Raw genomic sequence first — 24,378 nt, 5'->3', positions numbered from 1 at the left:
TCTTTTTTACTGCAGCATATTTTATCCGTTTCAATATTGGGTAATTTACCTGTGATTTCAGGTCTCTGATTCTTTCTTCTGTGTCTTCCAGTCACTTTTTCAACCCATATGCTACAGTCTGAATGTTTATGTCCCCTCAAAATTCATGCATTGAAACTTAACCCCCTTGGTGATTGTATTAAATGGGAGTGCCTCTTTGAGGCCTAGTCATCTGGGTCATGAGGCTCTGCATTCACAGATATGATTAGTGCCCATATGAAAGAGGACTGAAGAAATTTGTTTACTTTTTTTCTTTTTTTAATTTCAGTATATGTTTTTTTTTTAAATTAATGTATTCTAATTTGTTATACATGACAGCAGAATGCATTTCAATTCATAGTACACATATAGAGTGCAATTTTTTCATATATCTGGTTGTACACAAAGTAGAGTGTCTTCATACATGTACTTAGGGTAATGATGTCCATCTCATTCCACCATTTTTCTACCTCTTGCCCCCTCCCACCACTCCCTCCCCTTTGGCCTCTCTAAAGTTCTTCCATTCCTCCTATGCTGCCCCACCCAGTCACATTATGGACCAGTATCCACATATCAGAGGAAACATTCAGCCTTTGTTTTTTTAGGATTGACATACTTCACTTAGTGTGGTATTCTCCAACTCAAATCATTTACCTGAAAATGCCATGATTTTATTTTAATTCTGAGTAATATTGCATTGAGTGTGTGTGTGTGTGTGTGTGTGTGTGTGTGTGTGTGTGTATACACATATATATTGATGAATTCATTTATTAGTTCTAGAAATTTTCAGGTAATATTTTTGGGGTCTTCAAGGTATTGATATATATATATATCACAGTTTCTTTATCCATTCATCTATTGCAGGATATCTAGGTTGGTTCCACAACTTAGCTATTGTGAATTGTGTGGCCATAAACATTGATGTGGCTGTATGCTCTTTTTAAGCCCTTTGAGTATAAACTGAGGAGTGGGATAGCTGGGTCAAATGATGGTTCCATGTCCAGCTTTTCAAGAAACCTCCATAATGCTTTCCTTATTGGCTGCACCAATTTGCAGTCCCACCAGCAATTTATCAGTGTGCCTTTTCCCCCAAATTCTCACCAATACTTACTATTGTTTATATTCTTAATAGCTGCATTCTGACTGGAGTGAGATGAAATCTTGGAGTAGTTTTGATTTGCATTCCTCTAATTATAAGAAGTGTTGAACATTTTTTTATATATTTGTTGATTGATTAAATATCATCTTCTGAGAAGTGTCTGTTCAGTTCCTTGGCCCATTTATTGATTGGGTTATTTGGTTTTTTGGTATTAAGATCTTTGAGTTATTTATATATCCTTGAGATTAGTACTCTATCTGATGTCTGTGTGGTAAAAAGTTGCTCCCATTCTGTAGGTTCTCTGTTTACCTCACCAACTGTTTCTTATGCTGAGAAAAAGATTTTTAGTTTGAATTCCCATTTATTGACTCTTGATTTTAATTCTTGCTGTGTAGGCGTCTTATTAAGGAAGTCAGAGCCTAATATTACATGATGGAGAATTGGGCCTACTTTGTCTTCTGATAGGTGCAGTGTCTCTGGTTTAATTCCTAGGTCCTTGACCCACTTCGAATTGAGTTTTGTGAATGACGAGAGATAGGAGCTTAATGTCATTTGGATTGCATATGGATTTCCATTTTTCCCAACACCATTCATTTAAGATGCTAACCTTTTTCCAGTATATGTTTTTGGCAACTTTGTCTAATATGAGATAAATATATTTATGTGGATTTGTCTCTGGGTCCTCTATTCTGCAACACTGGTCTAGAAGTCTAGTTTGGTATTAATACCATGCTGTGTTTGTTACTATTGCTCTGTAGGATAGTTTAAGTTCTAGTATGGTGATGCCACTTGTTCACTTTTCTTGCTAAGCATTGTTTTAGATTTTCTGGGTCACTTATTTTTCCAGATGAATTTGATAACTGCTTTTTCTATTTCTATGAGAAATGTCATTGGAATTTTGATTAGAATTTCATTAAATCTGTATAGTGATTTTGGTAGTATGGTCATTTTGACATATTAATTCTGCCTATCCAAAAACAAGGGAGAACTTTTCATCTTCTAAAGTCTTCTTTAATTTCTTTCTTTAGCATTCTGTAGTTTTCACTGTACAGGAGGTCTTCCACTTTTTTTTGTTGATTCCCAAGTATTTTTTTGAGTCTATTGTAGCCTCAAAACCCAGAATGGGGTAGTTTTTCTCATTTCCTTTCAGAAAATTTGTCACTAAAATACAGAAATGCCTTTGATTTATGGGTGTTAATTTTATCCTGCTACTTTGATGAATTCATTTATTAGTTCTAGATATTTTCAGGTAATATTTTTTGGTTCTTCAAGGTATTGAGTCATTGTCAGCAAATAATGCTAATTTGAGTTCTTCTTTTCCTATCTGTATCCATTTACTTTCTTTCATCTAATTGCTTTGGTTAGTGTTTCAAGAAGTATGTAAAATAGAAGTGAAGAAAGAGGACATTCTTGTCTTGTTCCAGTTTTTAGAGGGAATGCTTTCAATTTTTCTCCATTTAGAATGATATTGACCTGGGGCTTAGCATAGATACCTTTTACAATGTTGAGATATGTTCCTGTTATCCCTAGCTTTTCCAGTGTTTTGAACATGAAGGTGTGCTGTATTTTGTTGAATGCTTTTTCTGCATCTATTGAGATGATCACATAAATCCAATCTTTAAGTCTATTGAAGTGATGAATTATATTTATTTATTTCCATATGTTGAACAAAGTTTGCATCCCTGGGATGAACCCCACTTGATCATGGTGCACTATCTTTTTCATATGGTTCTGTATTCAATTTTCCAGAATTTTATTGATAATTTTTGCATCTATGGTCATTAGAGATATTGGTCTGAAGTTTTCTTTTTTTGATGTGTCTTTGTTCAGTTTTGGAATCAGGGTGATATTGGCCTCATACAATGAGTTTGGATGTGTTTTCTTTTCTTCTATTTCATGAAATAAATTGAAGAGCATTGGTATTAGTTCTTCTTTAAAGGTCTTGTAAAACTCAGCTATGTATCCATGCAGTCCTAGGCTTTTCTTGGATGGTAGGCTTCTGATGTGTCTTCTATTTCATTGCTTGAAATTGTTTTGTTTAAATAGTTTATACCATTCTGATTCAGTTTGGGCCAATCATATGGATCTACAAATTTGTTGATGCCTTTGATATTTTCTATATTATTTGAGTGCAAATTTTGAAAATTATTTCTAATTATTTTCTGTATTTGTGTAGTAATGCTGTGATATTTCCTTTTTCATCATAGGTGTTCATGGATGTTAGTAACTTGAGTTTTTTCTTTCTCTTCATTAGCATGACTACGAGTTTATCAATTTTATTTGTTTTTTTAAAGGACCAATTTTTTGTTTTGTCAAATTTTCAAATTATTTCTTTTGTTTCAATTTCATTTATTTTAGCTCTGATTTTAATTATTTTTTTGTCCTCTACTATTTTTGATATTGATTTGTTCTTCTTTTTCTAGGGCTTTGAGATGTAATGTTAGGCCTCTCATTTGTTGACTTTTTCTTCTTTTAAGGAATAAACTCCATTCAATGAACTTTTCTCTTAGTATTGCCTTCATAGTATCCCAGAGATTTTGATACATTGTATCAGTGTTCTCATTCACTTCTAAGAATTTTTCAATCTTCTCCTTGATGTCTTTTGCAACCCATTGTTCATTCAATAGCATATTATTTTAGTGTTCAGATGTTGGAGTAGCTTTTGTTTTTTATTTTATCATTGATTTATAATTTCATTCTATTATGATATGATATAATGCAGGGTAGTATCTCTACATTTTTTGTGTTTGCTAAGAGTTGCTTTGTGGCATAATATATGGTCTATTTCAGAGAAGGATCCAGGTACTGCTGAGAAGAAAGTGTATTTGTTCATTGATGGATGAAATATTCGATATATGTCAGTTAAGTCTAAGTTATTGATTGTATTAATGACATCTACAGTTTTTTTGTTCAGCTTTTGTTTGGAATATCTATCAGGTGGTGAAAGAGGTGTGTTAAAGTCACTCTGAATTATTGTGTTGTGGTCTATTTGACCTTTGAACTCAAGAAGAGTTTGTTTGATGAACATAGATGTTCCATTGTTTGGGGCATATGAATTTATAATTGTTATGTCTTGTTGATGTATCAGTCCCTTGAGCAGTATGAAATGTCCTTCTTTATCCCTTTTGATTCACTTTGTCTTGAAGTCTATTTTATTTGATATGAGGATGGAAACCCCTGTTTGTTTCCACAGTCATGAGTGGTATATTTTTTCCAGCCTTTCACCTTCAGTCTGTGGATATATTTTTTTATGAGTTGAGTCTCTTGGAGGCAGCTTATTGTTGGGTCTTTTATTATATCCAATACACCAGGCATATTGATTTATGAGTTTAGACCATTAACAGAGTTATTATTGAAACATTATTTGTATTTCCAGTCATTTTTGTTCATTTAACTTGATTTGGTTTCTCCTTTGATTTGTTTTTCCTTTAGTTTAATACCTCCCTCTGCTGATTTTTATTGTTGTTTTGAATTTCCTCCTCATGAAATATTTTGATGAGGATGTTCTATAGTACAGGCTTCCTAGTTGTAAATTTTTTAACTTTTTTTATCATAGAAGATTTCTACATCATCATCAAGTCTATAGCTTAATTTTGTTGGTTATGATTCTTGGTTGGCATCCCTTTTTTTCAGAGTTTGATATATGTTGTTCTAAGACCTTCTAGCTTGCAAGGTCTGGGTTAAAAAATCTGCAGATATCATAATCGGCTTCCTCCTATATTGAATCTGATTCCTTTTTCTTATGGCTTTCAAAATTCATTACTTATTCTTTATGCTAGGCATTTTCAATATTATGTGCTTTGGTGTGGATCTGTTGTGCTTTTGTTCATTTGTCACCCTGGTAAGCATCTTGTGTTTGATTTTCCAATTCATTTTTCATGTTTAGAAAATTTTCTGATATGATTTTATTGACTAGATTGTTCATTTCTACCTTCCTCTATCTCAATAACTCTTAAATTTGATTTTTTATGCTACCTCTATTTCTTGAATGTTCTGCTCATGATTTCTTATCATCCTCACTATGTGTTCTACATTCTTTTCAAGATTATATATTTTGTCCTCATTGTCTGAGGTCCTAACTTCCAAGCAGTCTATTATGTGGGTGATACTTTCTATTGAGCTTTTAATTTGGTTTATCATTTCTTTTATTTCACGGATTTCTGTTTGATTTTTTTCAGAACTTCTACCTTCTTATTGAAGTAATCTTTTATTCCTTTATTTGCCTATGTAGCTCTTTATTGAAATGATCTTTTGCTGCCTGTGTTTCCTCTATTAATATCACTCTTAATTCTAATTCTGTACATCCTGAACTTCTTCTCTGTCATTTTTTTCTGTTGTCCTCGCCATAGATTCTACCGTTTTTATCCTATAAGTTTATAGTGTCCCTGCAGGGTTCCAATACCTCTCCTTTAAGGGGTAGAACAATATTAACAGATCCAAAGAAAAACAATATACAGCTTTAAACTAAGTAGCTGCTATTAAATCCTTTGTGGTTTCATCAAAATATACAGAAATAATGAATTCATTTATTATCTGCAATCTAAACAGTTGGTTTTCAAAAGGCTCTACAGTTTCTGATGATAGACAAAGAGAGAACCAAGGGTGGGGTGTAGGATGAGACATTAAGGAGGTAGGAAGTGAGGATATGGAGTTATTAGATCTTAGAAAGTTTGAAAAAGGCATCTAAATTGGCTAGTAGGAGAATAAAAGAGAGAAAGTGATTTTGGGGAGAGAAGTCAATGTGAAGACAATAGACAAAAATTAAATATATATATATATATATATATATATATATATATATATATATATATATTAAATGGGTATATATATATATATATATATATATATATATATATATTTAAATGGGTATATATATATATATATATATATATATTTAAATGGGTATATATATATATATATATATATATATATATATATAATAAAAGGATATGCAACACAACTGTAATATACTATTCAGACAACTCAGACCTCAATAGCCTAATTTATGAAAAGTACTTGGTTTCACCAATGTTGGGGATGTGAGGGTGGGAGAAGAGAGAGAGAAAAGAAGAAGAAAAAAATCTGGAAGAAAAATACAAAAATTGTTTTTGTTGGGTTTCAGTATCTTTTCTGCTTCCCTCTCATCTAATAGGTGGGTTTGTCTGTTGTTTGCTTGTATCTCTCCCCTCAGGATGGTGAAGGTTATTAGGGTGGGAGGGTTGGTCTTGGCGGTGGAACTCCTGGCGGAGGACTATAGCACTTGCTAGTCCCTCTTGGGAGACTGCACCCCAAAGATCTCCTCTGGGGCCCTCTCCTGTGATGTAGGCACCCTTGTGGTCTTTTCTCCTTATATTGCCTGAAGACCTCACAATTCCTGGTTTCGAGTTTAGTCTCTAAACTTACGATCTCCCTTTCTACTTCCCAATCAGGAACTTCTCTCTCCTGAGGTCTTGTGGGCTGAGCTCTGGGGGGTTCACACCTGACAGACAGCTGTTTTGTATTGGGCAGTTCTGGACCAGGCTATAAACCAGCTGTGCAGTCACAAGCACTGTGTGGAGCTAGTGGCTCTGGAGGAGAAGTGGGAGTTGGAGATTATAGAAATCTTGATATTGCTTCCAGTTCCCAGCCAATGTCCCAAGCTGGGAGTTGCTCCAACTAAAGATGGTGACAAAGGTGTCCCAAGATGGAGGTGGCTGTTCTCAGAGATGGGGTGTCAGGTCGGGTCAGGTGGTGGTGTTCGGCAGCATGTTCAGAAATACAACTTTGTGGCATGCAGTGGTATGGCTAGTGGTTGTCCCCAGTCCCTGTATTTTTTCTCCAGGTGCAGGCTACCATGTGTTGGGGACTATGGCAGTGGTTGCAGTGTCCCAAGGTGGAGGCAACTGAAGGATCCACACATTGGTATATGGAGCCCCACAGGAGAGTAGCAACTGGAGGTCCTATGTGTGGACAGTGGTCGGGTATCCTGTAGGGGAGTAGCATCTGGGATTCTTGCTAGGGCACTGATGCTGGTGGTCCTGCTTGAGCATGGTGAGCAGAGGTCCTGTGGGGGTGAGCAGCCAGGAGTCCTGCACAGACTGAGGCCTGGGGACCTGTGCAGGCTGAAACTTGTTTACTTTTTCACCAGGGAAAGATTCATTTAAAAGACATCATCTTTGAAGCTTAAAGCATAATCTCACCAACATCAAATTTGCTAGTGACTTGAGATTAGACTTCTCAGACTCCAGGATGTTAAGAAATAATCTTCTATAACTTTATAAGTTATCTAGTTTAATGCATTTTGTTATAGTAGCCTGAATAGTCTAAAAAATCCATTAAACTTATTACTAAATTACTTTTTCAGTTTTAAGATATTCGTATGCTGCCTTTCTATATCTTCTGTTCCTTTGTGAATAAAAATTTCTGTCTTTAATTCATTTCAAGCATATTTGTAATTTCTTAGTGAAAGATTCTTATGATGGCTTATTATGAAAAAAAAATCTGTCATTTTAGTGTTTACATCCCTAGGTCATCCTCTCCCCCCCCCCAATTTAGTTTCAACTATTTCTGGTTTTTGTCATGACAAACTATTCCTATTGAAATCTGAACACTCATGTATTATGATTTTCTTATGTAAACTTTCTGGTTTTGATGTCTTCTTTTGACACCTCTATTACAAAGAAAGAAGGTAGTAGCACTAATTGCAATGATAAATACAGTATAGGTTCCCTTCATGATCTCATGGGTCAATGTTACTTCAGGATGAGTGTGGGAGTATATGCTTTCCACTGTACTGTAATCCCCCTGACTGGGAAAGTAGCAGTACAAATACTTCTGCTCTCTAATTAGCCTTGACTCAAAACACAAGGGTAGATATGTAACCTACTATTTTTGGACAATGGTGAAATTTCTGATTTTCTCCAAGTCCTACTCTGAAACCATTCCACTGGGAAAGGGGAAAATATACTTCATTGATTTCAGGTACAGGTGTAATTCCAGGCTTTCATGTTAGTTCTAAACCCCATACATGAAGGCTTATTAACACCGTTCAGGATTGAGTCTGTTTTCCTGTGACATCAGGTAGGTTGAGGCATCTTATTCAAGTCTGAAAGAGAGGAAATTTAAGTATCCTTGCTCAGTTTTTGCTGGCATGACTGAAAGTGTGGCTACAATTTGTTTCTGTGCTGTTTGCTATAGAGTATTTATTATCTAGAATGTTCATCTCTTACTAGGGTAACCCTTTCCTCTTACTTTGCATAGGGATTACAGTATTTCACTGACTTCTTTATAGTTAGTGCTTATTGGTATTTCTAGGACATCCTAATTTTCCCCTCCATGTTTGGTTATATGTTTGGTTATATGTTGGTTATAAGAGTCAAAAAGAGACCCCAAGGGACTCACTAATGTGTCTTTATATTGGTCCTGAGGTCTCTAGTTGCTCTGCCTTTTTCTACCTTTCCTTCAGAGTCTTTCTGTATTTATTTGTCCAGAACTTTTATTTGTACTTCATGGAAAAAAATTGGGAAACACTCCTGTTCATGATCTAAAAACAAACTATCATTTAATTTTTCTGAAAGGTGACTATGAATATGTAATCTTTCCTTTCCTGAGAAACTTTAACATGTTAGTCTAAGAGGACATGGCAGAAGTCTGTCAGTAATATGCTTCATGATATCCCTGGTTATCAGAATTCAAGCTACACAACTCAAAAGTCTGCAGCAATGCTTTGTAACTGTGTGTGATATACCTGTGGTTGCATAAAGGTACCCATAGAGCTTCCATGTGTGGAGAAAGGGGAATGAAGTAAGCTGCTGTTTCCCCAGGTCTCTTTACCCAGTTCATCCAGAAGAACTTAGCTTTCATCTGTCTTCCATTCTGGGCTTCAACATAAAATTTTATTTGAAAAATAAATTGTGATGATTTTGAAATGTTTTAAAATATCATAAATTCCACTTTTTCTCTCTGGAGTTTTATAGTGGGATTAAACCTTATAGATATGGTTTGAGTGACTTTTTGTTTTCAGTTTCCCTAGAATGGGACATGGCTAGTAACAATTACATAGGGTACTTCATCTATTTAATTCAATAAATATTTTTGGGCACTGGGGGAAAATTCTACTGTAGCACTTAGGTAAGAAAGGTTGCAACTGTTATGTATGGCCAAGAGTTTTCCATTGGTATAGTTCAAAGAACTAAGAGCTTAAGATGGGAGCCAGTAATATTTCAAATAGTAGAAGGTAATTAGACCAATCAACTTAAAAGAAATAAATTCATCTTTGTTCTAAAAGTGGAAACAGAAGCATCTTTTGAGCATTTAATCAAATTGTGCTTTATCAATTTCAAAGAAAAACTGACTGCATTAACAGTGTCTAATATCTACTTACAGCTTAGAGGCAAATAATGAAATAGTATTATTTATGATCTATTCTAAATTGATGCAAATGTATTGACCAATGTATGCAGAATGTCTTAAAATGGTAAGAAGTGATGATCTTACAAAGTCTAAAAATTTTAAGAATCAAACTAGTTTTTCCCTGCTCACAGATGAAAATTTATAACCCTTTATCTTCATTCTAGGTCTCAATTCATTCTATATGGGCCACTGTGGCTGTATCACTAAAATTTGTCCACAGTGGGAAGCAACATGGTAGTCCCAAATGTGCTGTGGCACCAGATAGGGGGCCACGTGTATGGTGACCCAGAAAACAGCAAGACACAAGTATCCCCAGCTATCAAGTTTCTAAAAGTTTAGCATATATTAAGATAGAATTTTGAATTACATTTTTTTCTGTTGTATTTTGGTTTGTTGGATAAATATACATTGAAAGTAAACTTTGTAGAACTCTGAATATGACCTTTAAATTGTCATGAAAAATAAAAATAGATTTAGCTCTTAATTCTATTACTGATGAAATACTTCAATTTTTTTAGAGTTACTTATTTTGAAAGGCACATCTACTTAGATTATAACAAGGTTACTATTGTTCATAATCCTTCTTAGAATTTAAGTAATAGATTATAAGGAACCTATTGAATCTATGAACCAGTTTTACATAAAAGCATCATCCAAAATAAAAGATGAATTTTATATCCATATGAAATTGAGTTAGACCTTTTCTGAAAGGAGATGGGAAGGAGTACTAAAATTTATTGTGTATTTTTTGCACTATAAATATTATTTTATTGCTTAGAAAGTTAAATAAATTAGTTTAATGATGAACTTTAATCCCATGAATCAAGAAGATCTATATACAGAACATCTTTCTAATAATACTAGTAAAGAATTCAATATATATTAAAAGAAAAACTAAAAACAAGCATATATTTTATTAGACAAACCAATAACTATCAGAGGCATTTAGGGATTTTACATTCAGAGTGAGAAATTTTCCTTCTTGGAGTCAACTAAAGGAAAATAGAGTTAGAAAATAAAATTAAGTAATTGTGCTGTGTTTAGGCTATAGAGAAGAAATAAATAAAAAGCTAATTGGACAGAAGAGTAGCAAGAAATCAGGGAAACCAGATTTCCTTGTTGCTTGGGGTGTTTTGTTCCAATAAATTAGACAGGTGTAAATTACACTCCAAATTGAAATTCAATCTACTCTCATAAATAGAAAAAAGCAAGTATGTATCTAGCTTTGCATTTTTATTCACGGAACACCTGATGTCAGAGCTCTTTCAAACAAAACCCGTCAAAAGCACCAAAATGAGAGTGTGAAAGAGATGAAGCCTTTATGATGTCTATTTTAAAATTTGTTTAAACTAATGTCAAAAGAATTGAGATTTGTCCAAGAATTTGGGAAAGAATGAAGGTGTTATATAGAATCTATTAGAATCCAAGTGTCTAAGGAGTAGGTAACTGGTAGACCAAACAGATGGAAAACAGTTGGGAAGCAGCAGAGCATAATTACATCAGTAGTTATACCATCCTCAAACCAAAAATCATCCTTCATATTTTTATTATGATTTCAAAAAACATTTTCCAAACTCTGAAATTGTCCTCACCTAAAACTAAGAATCTAGTCTTAGTGGCTTACATGTCTCTTAGCTTTAATATTCTCTGATTTAAATATGTATGCAAAATGAAAATTGATGAAAGAATCACTAATTCTAAATTAACAACTAGGGTGCATTTGAGAAATACCATTTGCTTATTTTTATTTAATCACATAATAAATTTTCATTTTGTTCTAGATTCATAATGTAGGAAGTGATTTTAAAATCTAAAAATTGAAGAAAATTGTCTTATGAAGGATAAGCTGAAAAATAATTGTTAATTTATATGATTATGAAAATAGAAATAAGGTATCATTTTATATTAACTGACTATAGAATATTGGTAAGGTAAGTACTATGTTGTGGAGGTGTGGAAAAAGAGAGAGCACCATGTGAGGCTTATAGGACCCTAGATTGTAAAGCTACCCCAGAGAGCACATTGTTACTAATGAAACAAATGAAGCATTCCATATCTGATGAGCATATCATGGCACCTGGGGGGAAGTCAAATTCCAAAGAGATACAACAGAAACCCAGATCATGTGATTGGATGTTCATTAAAAGATTATTATGACAGAAATTTCACTCAATCTGTGTCCATCACTTTGAGAATAAGTGAAATATCATAAATGTACACTGTTAATTTAAACAATAGACTGCATACAATCTGGAGAAATCATCAGAAACACGTTTTCATGAAAAAAAACTAAAAAACTGACTGTCATATTACACAAAACCATTTAGACATATTGGAAGTACCTGCAAAAATCACAGCAGGAAGATTTTCTTAACACAAACAGAAAACATACATGCTCAACCCAATAATAGATTTTTTTAAGAAAAAAGAGATTGAAGTATGGGGATTAAAGAAAATGAGTAAGTATCAACAATAAGAAATAAATATAAAAATGAACAATAATGATATGGTACTATGATCTGAGGAACATGATTAATCTGCCCTCTATACCTGGAGTCGAGAAGAAATAAAGAACATTCAGCAAGTATTAAGTTTGAAATGAAATAATGAAATAAAATGAATAGAAAACTACATTTTAAATTGAAAACAAAATGCAAAGACCATCTCCATGGTATTTGTGCTTTGATGAGCACATTCTCACTATAAGTCCACCATTACCTTTAAGGCATCAACCCTTTCATTCTTCACAATAGGGAAGAGTGAATCTCATAAGACTGACATTCTTGTACTAAACTTAAATTTGAACAATTGATCCTTCAGTGGCCCATTTTTTCCCAAAGACACATAGCTTGTTTTGTGGTAGAAGTAAGATTCAAACCCAGATATCTTAACACAGAAGCTCATTTACTTAAATTCTATAAGGATGCAGAAACTTCTCAAGAGTATATGCCACAGTAGAAAAATCCATATTTGTTATGCCTTCATTTTCCTCTTTCAGGTTGTTGAATTCATTTTCATCCCCCACAAATACCTGACAAGTGCTCTGGATAACATTCCATGAAGCTCTTGATGACCATGTCCATTAATACCTGCTGCACTGGACAGTGTTGATCACCTCTTCAAATTCTGACTCCTGTTCTAGCTCCCTGTCTTGTTCTACTCATCTGTTCCAAAAGCTCTGACCCCTTTGTCCAGTTTCTAAAATATTGGTATTCACCAAGATTTCAGTCTTTAAGTCTTTCAGGACTCTCTCTCCACATGTTCACCTTGTGATGATCTCAAGCAGTCATAGTTATAGATTGATCCAATCGTTTCATCAAAACATTGAAATCAGGCTTAATTTGTTTCATTTTCTTGTCTACTTTTGATCGTCAATCAATGGATTGATGTGCAGATTTTAGCTCCTAAGTATTTTTTCTATTCCATACCATTTTTATACCCTATTAACACTACCTTGATAGGACCTGCATTATCTCTGTATGGAACAATCTTCCTTTTACAGATTTTGTCCTTTTTAACATGATCAACTGGACTGTGAGGGATGTTATCCAAATCCTTTAATCATGTTTTGATTCTTAATAGGATTATTTTAATTTTCTTCCCAGAACCTACAAATTCTTCTATGATATGGTTCTTAAACTACTATTGTGTACTCTGTTATGGAGGAATATTGAAGTCATAATTCCTTTTACTAGGTGACTTATTTCATCATATGTAATATTACCTGCCCAGAATACCCTTTCCATCTATGTTTTCCTGTTTTATACATTTTTTGCCATTAAAGACCCAGTTGAGACACCATATTTTCCCTAAAGTCATGTGTTAATTTGTGGGCTGTCCTACTATGCCATCTTGGATTGTTCCATAAGGACACTGTGTTTTAAAATACCTGCTTAAGTATCTCTCTCAGTGTACAAAATTGAGAAGAGAAATTCTTCATACCAGGAGGGGAGGAAGTAAAGGCAAGGTACTGGGGAATGAGATTGATAAAATTATGTTATGTGCATATCTGAATAAGTCATAATGAATCCCACTTTTAGGCATAATTAAAATGCACCTATAAAAAAAATAAATCCTCAATACCTAGCATGGTGCTCCAATTACAGCAGGTTTTCATCAATGTTTATTAAAATGATTTCTTCTATAACTGTTACACATTATTATTAATGTTATTTAAAACATTTTATTTCCCAGGTTCTGTCCTGCACTGAATGCAGTGTTTTATGTTTGCCTTTTCTCTTTTTAATGTATTGGAAAGAAAGAAAAAAAATAACTAACAGTTGCATCACCACCATGGATATAATAGGTAAAGAAATCTTTTGAGAATGAGGTTTTTTCATTATGTACAATCAGTGTGATTCTTCATCTTTGTCATCCAGCATTGCCAAGAAATGTAAAAAGACCCATAATTATTTTTGACTTTCTGATATGGAGAAAGGCAAGAGTAGGTTTAATAATCACCTGAATTATAGTTAAAAGATGTAGGTGGCAGTGGTAGTTATAGTTAGATAATCTGAATTTACTGTGAATCTGAAAACAGTGTTTAACAGTGTAGCCTTACTTCTGTCATCCCTTTGATGTGACATTTGTACAAACCACCATCACATACAATAAACTTTACTAATATTATCTTTGACTTATACTATTTAATAATTTTAGAATATATATATATATATATATATATATATATATATATATATATATATATATATATATATGATGTAATGCAATATTTATATTATATATGCCTTAGAAAATAAAACTTATTTAGGGATTCTGTTTTATGTTATTGCAAATTATATTTAGTAATACTTTTATTATCATATTATGTACTCAATACATAATCTTTTACCCTCAAGAGCTAAGTGATCCACTGATCATTGAACTATAGAATTGAGGGTGTTTTGCACATAAGTCATCAATTCAAAAAATATTGTTTTTTTTCCCTGCAGATTCTCTAAAATAACACTTTGTATTTTGCTTTGAATTACAGGTAAAATATTTGGAAAGATATTGTTGTAAGTATAAAATAGAAAAATATGCAGAATTTCAACAAATTCATAATTATGATTAAAATTTCAGGATTTCTTTCAAAGAAGTTGACAGGAAAAGTAAACAAAAAAATAGTTATACTCTCACTAAAAATGAACATATTTATTTAATATTTGTAGAATTCTGTGTAAAGCACTTATTCTTTTATAGACATATATGGAACATTTGCAAAAAGTAGAACACATGCTATATCACAAAATGGGTCTCAATCAACTGAAAAAAATAAAATCATACAAGTTATATTCTTTGAACACAAGAGAACTGAAGTAGAAATTATAAGCAAATACATAAAAATTCTTTAAATATTTGTAAAGTGAACTTCATACTTCTGAATAGGTAATTATTCAAAAGATAAATCAATATAAAAATTAAAGATATATTTTAATTAAATGATCATGGCAATTCATGTAAATTTAAGACATTGATGAAATAGTGTCGAGAGGGAGATTGATAACTTTATATGATTATATTTAAAAGGCAGACAAAAATCAATGTTTTAAATATTTACCTGAACAAGCTAGAAAAGTAGAGCATTAATCGCAAATTAAATAGAAGGATAGAACTTAAAAACAGCAAAGAGGGAAAGAAAAACAAATAATGGGAAATATAATTGAAATAAAAAACTAGTTCTTTGAAAGAAAATGTTTAATCAATTTTTAAGAAAGAAAAAAATAGGGGAAAAATACACACTGTATCAATGGTAGAAATAAAACAGTGTATGTCCTTCAGATCATTTGGACATTAAGAGGAAAAAATGATGTGCAACTTTATGTCAATTTCTACAACTTAAATAAAAGAAACAAATATTGGAAAGATAAAATCTATCAGTTCTGACTTGGAAAAAAATAGAAAAGTTGAATAACCATAGTAACATCAAATTTTTGAATTTTTAATTTAGAAATTGCAATCCATGCCTGAGGTTCACTAGCACCACTGAGAAATTCTATCAGATGTTTAAGGAATGAAAAACACCATCCCTATATGATCGTCTCTTTAGAGAAACAAAAAACCACTTCACAACTTGATTCATGAGGCCAGCATTTTCTTTTAATAACAAAACCCGTAATGAAAATTATAGGACAGTATCCCCCATATGCATAAACAATTAAAACCTTTAATAACAGCAAATACATTTAACAGTATATGAAGAATAATGCATTATGAGCAAGCAGATTAATTTCAGGAATGAAAAGTTGGTTGAATACTGGAGAACCAATAATCTATTTTACCATAGTAATAGAAAAAAGAAAAACCTAGGATTATTTCAGAAAATACAAAGAAAAAGTTTGTCAAAAGTTGATAACTATTAATGAAAAAAAAAAAACAACAAACAAAACTTTCATTTTGTAAAAGGGTATGTTAATTTTGGAAGAATATAAAATTTTTTCATTTGTACCCAGTTCAGCCAAGGATGTCCCCTCTCACAACATTCATTCACTATTTTACCTGAAAATGAAATCAGTGTGATAATGGCAGGGGCAGGGGACAAAGAAAAATAAGAAGACACTTTTAAGTTGGAATAGAAGAAATAAAACAGTCTTTATTCAAAGATGACATGATCACTTAGATCAAAAAAAATATAAAAGATCAACAAAATACTACTAGAACTTATGAGTTTAGCAAGGTCACAGGACACAGGATGAATATAAAGTCAGCTGTATTTCTATATATTAGCAACAAACAAATGAAAAATATCAGTTTAAGATGCCTCTAACAACCATGAAATCATGACATATTAACAAATAAATTTAAGAGACTATGTGCAAAACTTAAAAACTATGAAGAGCTGAAAGAAACTAATGACCTAATTAAATGAAACGTATTATGTTGTTGGTGTAAAAACCACATTTTTTTTAAAGTTTTTTTTTCTTTTTTTATTTATATATTTCTTTTTTTATTTTATATATAATGCATTATAATTCTTATTACACAACCTTTCATATCTCTGGTTGTATACATAGCATATTCACACCAGTTCATGTCCTCATACATGTACTTTGGATAGTAATGATCATCACATTTCACCATCACTAATTATTCTTTGGTGTTTAGCTTTTTGAGTTCTTTATATACCCTAGTGATTAGTGCTCTATCTGATGTGTGAGGGGTAGATGAACTCTAGATAGGGCAGAGGGGTTGGATAAGAAGGGAGGGAACATAAGGAAATTAATGATGGTGAAAACCACCTTATTTAAAGATGTTTACTTATCCCAAAGTCCATTTGTAAAATAAAAACATTTGCAATTAAAATGGCAGTAAGATTATATCAGTTGATGAGTTAATTATGAAATTTATATGAAAATGTAAAGGGGCCAGGGTTGTGGCTCAGCAATAGAGCAGTCGCCTCACATGCAAGGCGTGGCTTCTAGACTAAACACCACACAAAAATAAAATAAAAGTATTGTGTTCAACTACAACTAAAACACAATATTAAGAAAATAAAATATAAGTACAAATAGCCAACAATTTGAATTTGAACAACAAAAATGAATATAAAAACTCTCTATACATGATTTCAAGACCTCCTATAAAACTACACTAATGAAGGAAATGAATATGGAATAGTGGAAAATAATAATTTATCCAGAATAGACCTCGCATGTTTGGAAAATCAGTTTTCCACAAAGATTCTAAGATAACTGAATGGAGGAAAAATATCTTCAAAAGCAGTTAAGTTTTGAAACACTCACATGAAAGCAAAACAACCTCAATCATACAATACCATACAAAAATAACCCAAGATGTATGTGAGACATAAATGTTAAACTATAGGTATGGGATTTATAGTAGAAAGCAAATGGGGAAATAAATCTGCATAATTTTAGGCAAAGTTTCAAAGAAAAAACATGTAGATGACTAATCATAACAGACAAAAGTAGTTTGGCACAGTGGTGTATATCTGTTATCTCTGCAACTCAGGAGGCTAAGGCAGGGAGATTGCAAGTTTGAGGCTAGCCTAGGCATCTTAGCAATACACTGCCTCAAATTACAAAATAAAAAGGGCTAGGAATTTGTCCAATGGTAGAGCACCCACGGGTTCAATTCCCAGTACTAGGAAAAAATTTGGATTTTTTTTAATATTTAAAATCTCATCTTCACAAGATATTGCCGCAGTCTGGCTGCAGCAAAATAACCCGGGGGGTGACGAGCAACTTGTGTAGATTGATACAGCAGGAGTGGGAGCCGTTTATTGTAGGACAGGAAGGGTATATATACATTCCACACAGCTTATCTAATTAACATAAACTAGATACAGCAGTCAACCAATAAGGAATCTCCACACTTAATGGCTCGCTGGCATTACTTCACAAACCACTGCCTCTGGCAAAATGCCAGGCACCATCTTGACTTATTTACAGACCCTAACAGATATTTTTAAGTGAAAAGACAAATACCGAAATGAAACATTTGTAATACACATCTGATGAAAGCATTTGTATTAGAGTACATAAAAGTACTTAAAAATAAAAAATAAAGTGAATACAAATATGAACAAAATTTTTGTATAGAATTGTAACAAAATAAAATATACTAAAACATAATAAGCATATCAAAAGATATCCAATGTTACTGCAGAGAAATGCAAATTAAAATCTCAATGACATACCAGAAAACCCCCCAAAATTAATGATTTCACACATTCATGAGGGTGTAAACCAACTAGAACTCTTGCATACTATTTGCAAGAGTATAAAGGTACATTGACTTTGAGTTTTGTTGTTGTTGTTTGTTTTCGTTTGTTTTGGTTTTGGTTTTGGAAGTGCTGGGCATTCACCCACCCTAGTGTATCACAGATGGCAGGCAAGCACTCTCCCACTGAGCTGTGTCCCCAGCCTGCAATATATCCACCTTGGAACATTGTTTAGAAGTTTCTTATTAAGTCAAATGGGTACTTTCTATGTGATCTAACAACTTCATTCCTTCATATTTATCTAAGAGAAGTAAAAATATATGTCCATGAAAAAACTTGTTCAAAATTTCCCTTTTTAGAATTATTTATTTATTTATTTATTTTTAGTTCTGGGGATTGCACTAAATTTTCATAGTAGGTCAACAGAAAAATAGGTCAATGGATAAACAAATTGTGGTATATTCATGTAATAAAATACTAGTCAGCAATAAAACCTCTGCTACATAGTACAACATATTCATATATCCAAGACATCATGCATGAATAAAATCAGACACCTTGTTCAGACATCATTTATATGAAATTCTACAATAGGTAAAGCTTATTATCTTTGAAAAAAGGAGATCCCTAGGATTGTGTGTGTTAGGAAGTGACTGGAAGGGAATTTATGAACATATAAGAGATATTAGGGAATTTATGAACATATATGGGATATTTTATAGCTTAATGGAAGGTTAGTTATATACATATGTATGTATATAAATATATATTATATATATAAATTGACATACAAATAAATATATGTACATATATCTCAAAACTCATCAAATTATACTCTCAAAGTAACTCTAATAGACATACCAATAAATCCAAGTTTATCTGACTCCACAAATTATTGAATTCCTTTATGGAAATTTGCAATCTTCATGAATGTTTTCTACTCTGTGAGTTCTATTTTGGGTTTTCAGAATTTCTGTTGGGAAGTAACCACAGTTTTAGAAATCTTTAATATGACTTTTTTTCTGTTTTTCTTCAGGTGCTTGTCTTTTTATCTATTCAAAATTTATGAACTATTCTAAATTTCAACATTAATCCTCACTAATTTGGATCAAAGAGATAAGGATTGAGATAAATGAGTAGAAAATTCAAATTATAAGATATTCTTGAAGAAACATAACTTCATCACTTTTTGGTGGAGAGTGTAGCTTGAACTGTCTTAATCAAGGCTACCTAGTAGTATTCTGTGGGTGAACAGATTAGAATGATTTCCAATTAACATACCAAAGCACTCTCCAAAGTCCTGTTGATTGAAGCTTGTATTGAGGATTCCTTTCATGTGAAAAACATTATTTTAAAAATTTATTTTGTATCCCTAACTTAAATATTTTCATTTTATACCTGATTCTTTAGGAAATCCTTTTTGAAGAGTAAAAAGAAAAAAAAAAGATAAACACAAATCTCTAAGGAATGTTTAATAAATGTTAAATTAATAAAAGCAGAATTAGTCTTAGCTGCAGCCAATTTTTTTTTGTTTCTTTTTTTAATCTGAGGTAGTTATTAAAATGTCTAAAATCTCGAGTGATGCCAAAAGGCTGGTAGGAACGTTAGCCCTCAGAGTTGAAAGAGAATTCGTGTGTATGTCAAGTTCCAAGGATTCCTCTTGCAAAAGAAAATATTTGCAATAGGGGACAAGGAAAGCCTCTTTTATATTAATTTCTTGAGCTGCTTGTAGCCAGAACCATCCCTCTGCTGTTCCCTGTCACTTTGGGAGGTCTTTGAGCCAAGCCCAAGCAGCCTGCCTGGCCCAACAGTTGTGTTTTCTCATCAAAGAACTCTTGCCACAGCCTCTCAGTTCTGTGCAGGAATTGAAAAGCCTTTGAAATCGGTGCAGCCTCACTGCACAGCTAGTAATAAGCATTAGAGAAAAACACGCAGCTCATTTGTTTAAAAGTTCATTCACTTCAGTGTGATTTAGACAGATGTGAGGTGGGTTTTGCTTAGTGCTGCTCAGCCCCATGGCAAAGTTAGCTAGGTCTCCTTTTCAAAGACTTCCTCAGTCCCTGACTATTGCTGAGCTTCTGCAACAATGGAGCTTTGAAAGGGGGAGGGCGAGAAAGAAAAAGAGAAGAAGAAAAGAAAAAAAAAGAAAGAAAGAAGGAGAAAAAAAAGAGATGACACCAGTGGGAGAGGCTGACAGCTCAGTCCAGACTCAAACAACCTTTCTAGTGTCCAGGACAGAGATGCACGTCTGAAGGTGGGGATGAGGTCTGGGTTCAGAACAGCCCAAAGAATTAATTTAAAAGAATGTCTCCTCCCATTTTATGTAAAGGCAGCAGCAGCAGCAGCTCTGTAAAATGCTTCCCAGATCATAGGGCAGTTAGGCATGTAGATTCTGCTATATTCCCAGAGAATCCTATTTCAGGGAAATAAATCTTACTGGATACTCCAGTTATTTTCTACCAGGCACAAATAAATACAAGCCATCCATGTTTCTCATTGAATAGGGGATCTGAACAATCAACACCCATTACTAACTACAGGTTATTTCCTCCAGAAACAATGCTCTTTGGAAAGAGACTTGTGTTTATTACTCATGATGCATACAGAGTAACAGTCATTTTGAGATGTGAAGCATTCCGTACCATCAAGATATGTTTTTGCTAGCCTACGTGGACATATTGATAGTGTTGAGGTATGATGCTAATTCCACAGGCAAATGGACCTATTGTTATGATCTTGCTGAGAGCTTAGAAATTGCTTTTATATTTAAAACCTTATTTTGAGAGCTGTCAGGCTACAGATAATACAAATCCAGTTAAAGTATGCCAGAGATTTTTGAAATAAATCTGAACAGGTACACATGATAAAATATATTGTCTATAATATGTGTATGGTGTATTTAAAAACACATTTCTAGGTCATTCTTTTAAACCACAACAAATCAGTATACACAATTAAGACAACCATGCAATGTAACTGCTTCTAAACAAAATGAAGCTTCAAAGGAATGGAAAACTAATTAGAAATGGGGTTTGGGGAAGACAATAATTCCATTAGAAGTGAAGTTGCCACATGCCTATAATTAAACAGTTGTGTGATAATTTGAGTGTGGCTAATTCCAATGAAAATGTAGTCATCCCCTGAAATGCTTTACAAGTAGGTAGGACTTAAACATATTTTTGAGATTCAATGAAATATTTTGTGAATTAACCCTACAGGATGAGCAGACTGTAGCATAAAAGGGGAAACAAATTTGTAGTTGAACAAATGAGTTTGAGTCTTGTCTTGATCACCTATTACTTAAATAACTTGGGGCAATAAATAAATGGAGGTAAATGGATGCTCAGAAAGCAGACTCTGGGATACAGTTAGCATTCAGAATATTTATGACCAACATTTGTTGACAATTTGAGAAAGGCAGAAATTGCAAAAAGGAGAAATCAAATTATAAAGCTTGTCTGAATAAAGCCCCAAATGAATACAGACAGAGCTCTGCTGTAATGTCCAGGTCTTTATATTCCAGCATCTACTAGGGTGAGAATCTCTGATGGAAGGGGTTTAACCTTGAATGAAGAGGTCTCCTCAGCTGAGAAAGTCTAGAACTCTCAACCATGGGAGAATGAGTGATGCCTGACAGCGTCCACCATAGTAACACTTATACACGGTTAGTTTCATATAACATGGAGATAACAATACCCACAACTCACAGGTTTGTCCTATTGAAAGATGCCTAATAAGTAGTTACTATTTAAATTTCAAAGGGGATATCATCCTTTGAACAGCAACTGGGAAATCATCCTACAATTAATTGCATAGAATAACAATAAAATTTTAGTTACTGAAGTCTGTCGGAAATATTGTATGTAATTAAATAATAATTACCATTCTTTATTATTTAAAAATTGAAAAAGGATCTAAGCAGTAAGTGAATCACTTCTCAAAATTTTTAAAGAGATCATTAGTTTTACTTTACTATTAATGAAAGTACAGCTGAGTCCCAGGCTGGTACTTAATCAGCAGTACTATTATTTGATACATTTAAAGTAGCTTCTGAGGTATGGTCAAGTATTGCCACATATACAGTGGCTATTGTATCCATGCAGACTTGGGAAACCTTAATTTTTATTAAATTAAATATGTAAATACCATTTTTTTTCTTATGCACTCCAAAACTTCATAGTGCTTTCTCAACCCCAAAATCAAGTCTTAATGCACTTTTGTTTCTACCTATAGGTTAGCAGTACAGGGATGTTTGCTGTTTGTTTAACTGTATCATAAAGAGCTTAGTCATTCTTTAATGATGGTGTTACTTCAAATATGGGCTCTATTTGTACTTTTTGAAAATGGGATTTGACACTATGAAAACAACACTATGTACTACAACTTTTATTATTTATTGTTGGATACTAATTTTAAAATGGATTAAAGAACATCATCTATAGAAAATATATTACCCATGTGTTCCCTCAAGGTTTTCAGCAGCCTAGTATTTCTAGGTTGGTGTGAGTTTGGAAACTTTTAGGTCTCACATAAGATTAATGGCAATTATCACTTAGTTGAAAATATAAATTCACTACACAAAAACATGATTTTGTCCTTTATAGATTCAGAACAAAACACTGGAGATTTTTCTAATTATCATAGTCCTCAGAACTCCAATAAATTTGAAAAAAAATATTGATTATTAATGGGGAAAGTAATTTTACATATTCTATTTTCTTTATCAATGATAAACTTCAGCTTATTGCTTTCAGGGAACAGCAAAATTATCACTGACATGTATGATAATTATTGTTTATAGTCAAGTTTGTCACAAAATTCATCATGTAGAATAAATTGTTGACAATGATGAAATTCTCCTGCTGCTTTGTAGCTTCAAGTAAAAATAGATATTTACAGTATATTGTAATGTGTCAAAAGCTGATGATTTCTTTTGGATAATGAGAGATGTTTAGATTTATTTTACTATTAGTATTTTCAGTTGCTTCATGTGAATTCTATACCATTGCTTTATCTTCACTAACCTAAATAATTTTGTCTTTGGATCAGAATAAAATAAAATGATTTTTCAGCTACATTCTTATTAAATTAAATTAACCGCACAATGTTTAAGCATTACCATAGTGAGAACGAACCAGTTTTGAATGTCAAACCTTAATAATAAAGAACATTGTTTTGAGTGTGGGAGTTGACTTACTTCTACTACAAGACCAGTGCAAAAGACAGATGATGAAAGGACAGAAGATTTCAAAGAAACATGGAAAAAAATGGGAATCATGAGATTGTGCTAAGGTGGTAGGTTCTAGCATTTCATTCTCTAAACTTATGTTTTGAATTGGGCCACACCCTCTCCTACACTATCCATGTACATTTGATGGATGGTACTTGGAAATTACATGCTGCATTAGAATAGCATTAGAATGATGCTATGGGAATTTTAAAAGGGAAAGATTTGCATTCTTTCTGCGTGATGCACTGAGAAACCTTAGTGATGCTTCTAAGGTAAAAAAAAAATGTGTAGAATGAAGAACAAAATCCTAATATTTTAGTACTTAGTTTGATACACATTTTCTTTACTATTCTGGTTTATAGTATTATGAATATTTCTAAACATTAGATGTAGTATTTTCCTATGTCGAAATTAGGTAGTATATATTTGAAGCATATTTCTTGGAACACGCTCATTATTAACTTACTCAGAGGCTAATTTAGAGCCAATCATATTAAAATGGAATTCAAAAACTAATGAAAGGGCCTTTGTTTATTTTGAATATTACAAAATTACACACTCACACACAAATATCTGTAAGAGCAGAATTAGACAACAAAACTATTTTAAAATGCAGGATTTGCTATTATTCAGGTATGGTGAGACCATGATATCAGAAGATAACTAGCATTGGAAAAAATAATTCGTAATTCACAAGGAAAGGGGGCATCAAATACCATGTAGGGCCACAGAAGAAAATTAATATTGTCAGTCAGGAGGCAGATGGAGAAAAAGTATGAGCAATAGTCTCTATTTTGTTTTCCACAGGAAGCAATGGGCAAGACAAGATAAACAGACATAGGATTGACTAGTGTGGATAATTTCAGTGGGCTCTTGGGTAAAGAAATTATTTCTAGTTTTCTCGTTCCTGGAGATGGTGGTTAGGGAGAGGGAAGTGACCCAAAGTATAGGAGCCTA

The sequence above is a fragment of the Callospermophilus lateralis genome, chromosome 11 (genome assembly GCF_048772815.1).
Source record: "Callospermophilus lateralis isolate mCalLat2 chromosome 11, mCalLat2.hap1, whole genome shotgun sequence".
Taxonomy (NCBI): Eukaryota; Metazoa; Chordata; class Mammalia; order Rodentia; family Sciuridae; genus Callospermophilus; species Callospermophilus lateralis.
The sequence above is the reverse complement of the archived record's forward strand: the minus strand, read 5'-3'. Positions refer to the sequence as shown.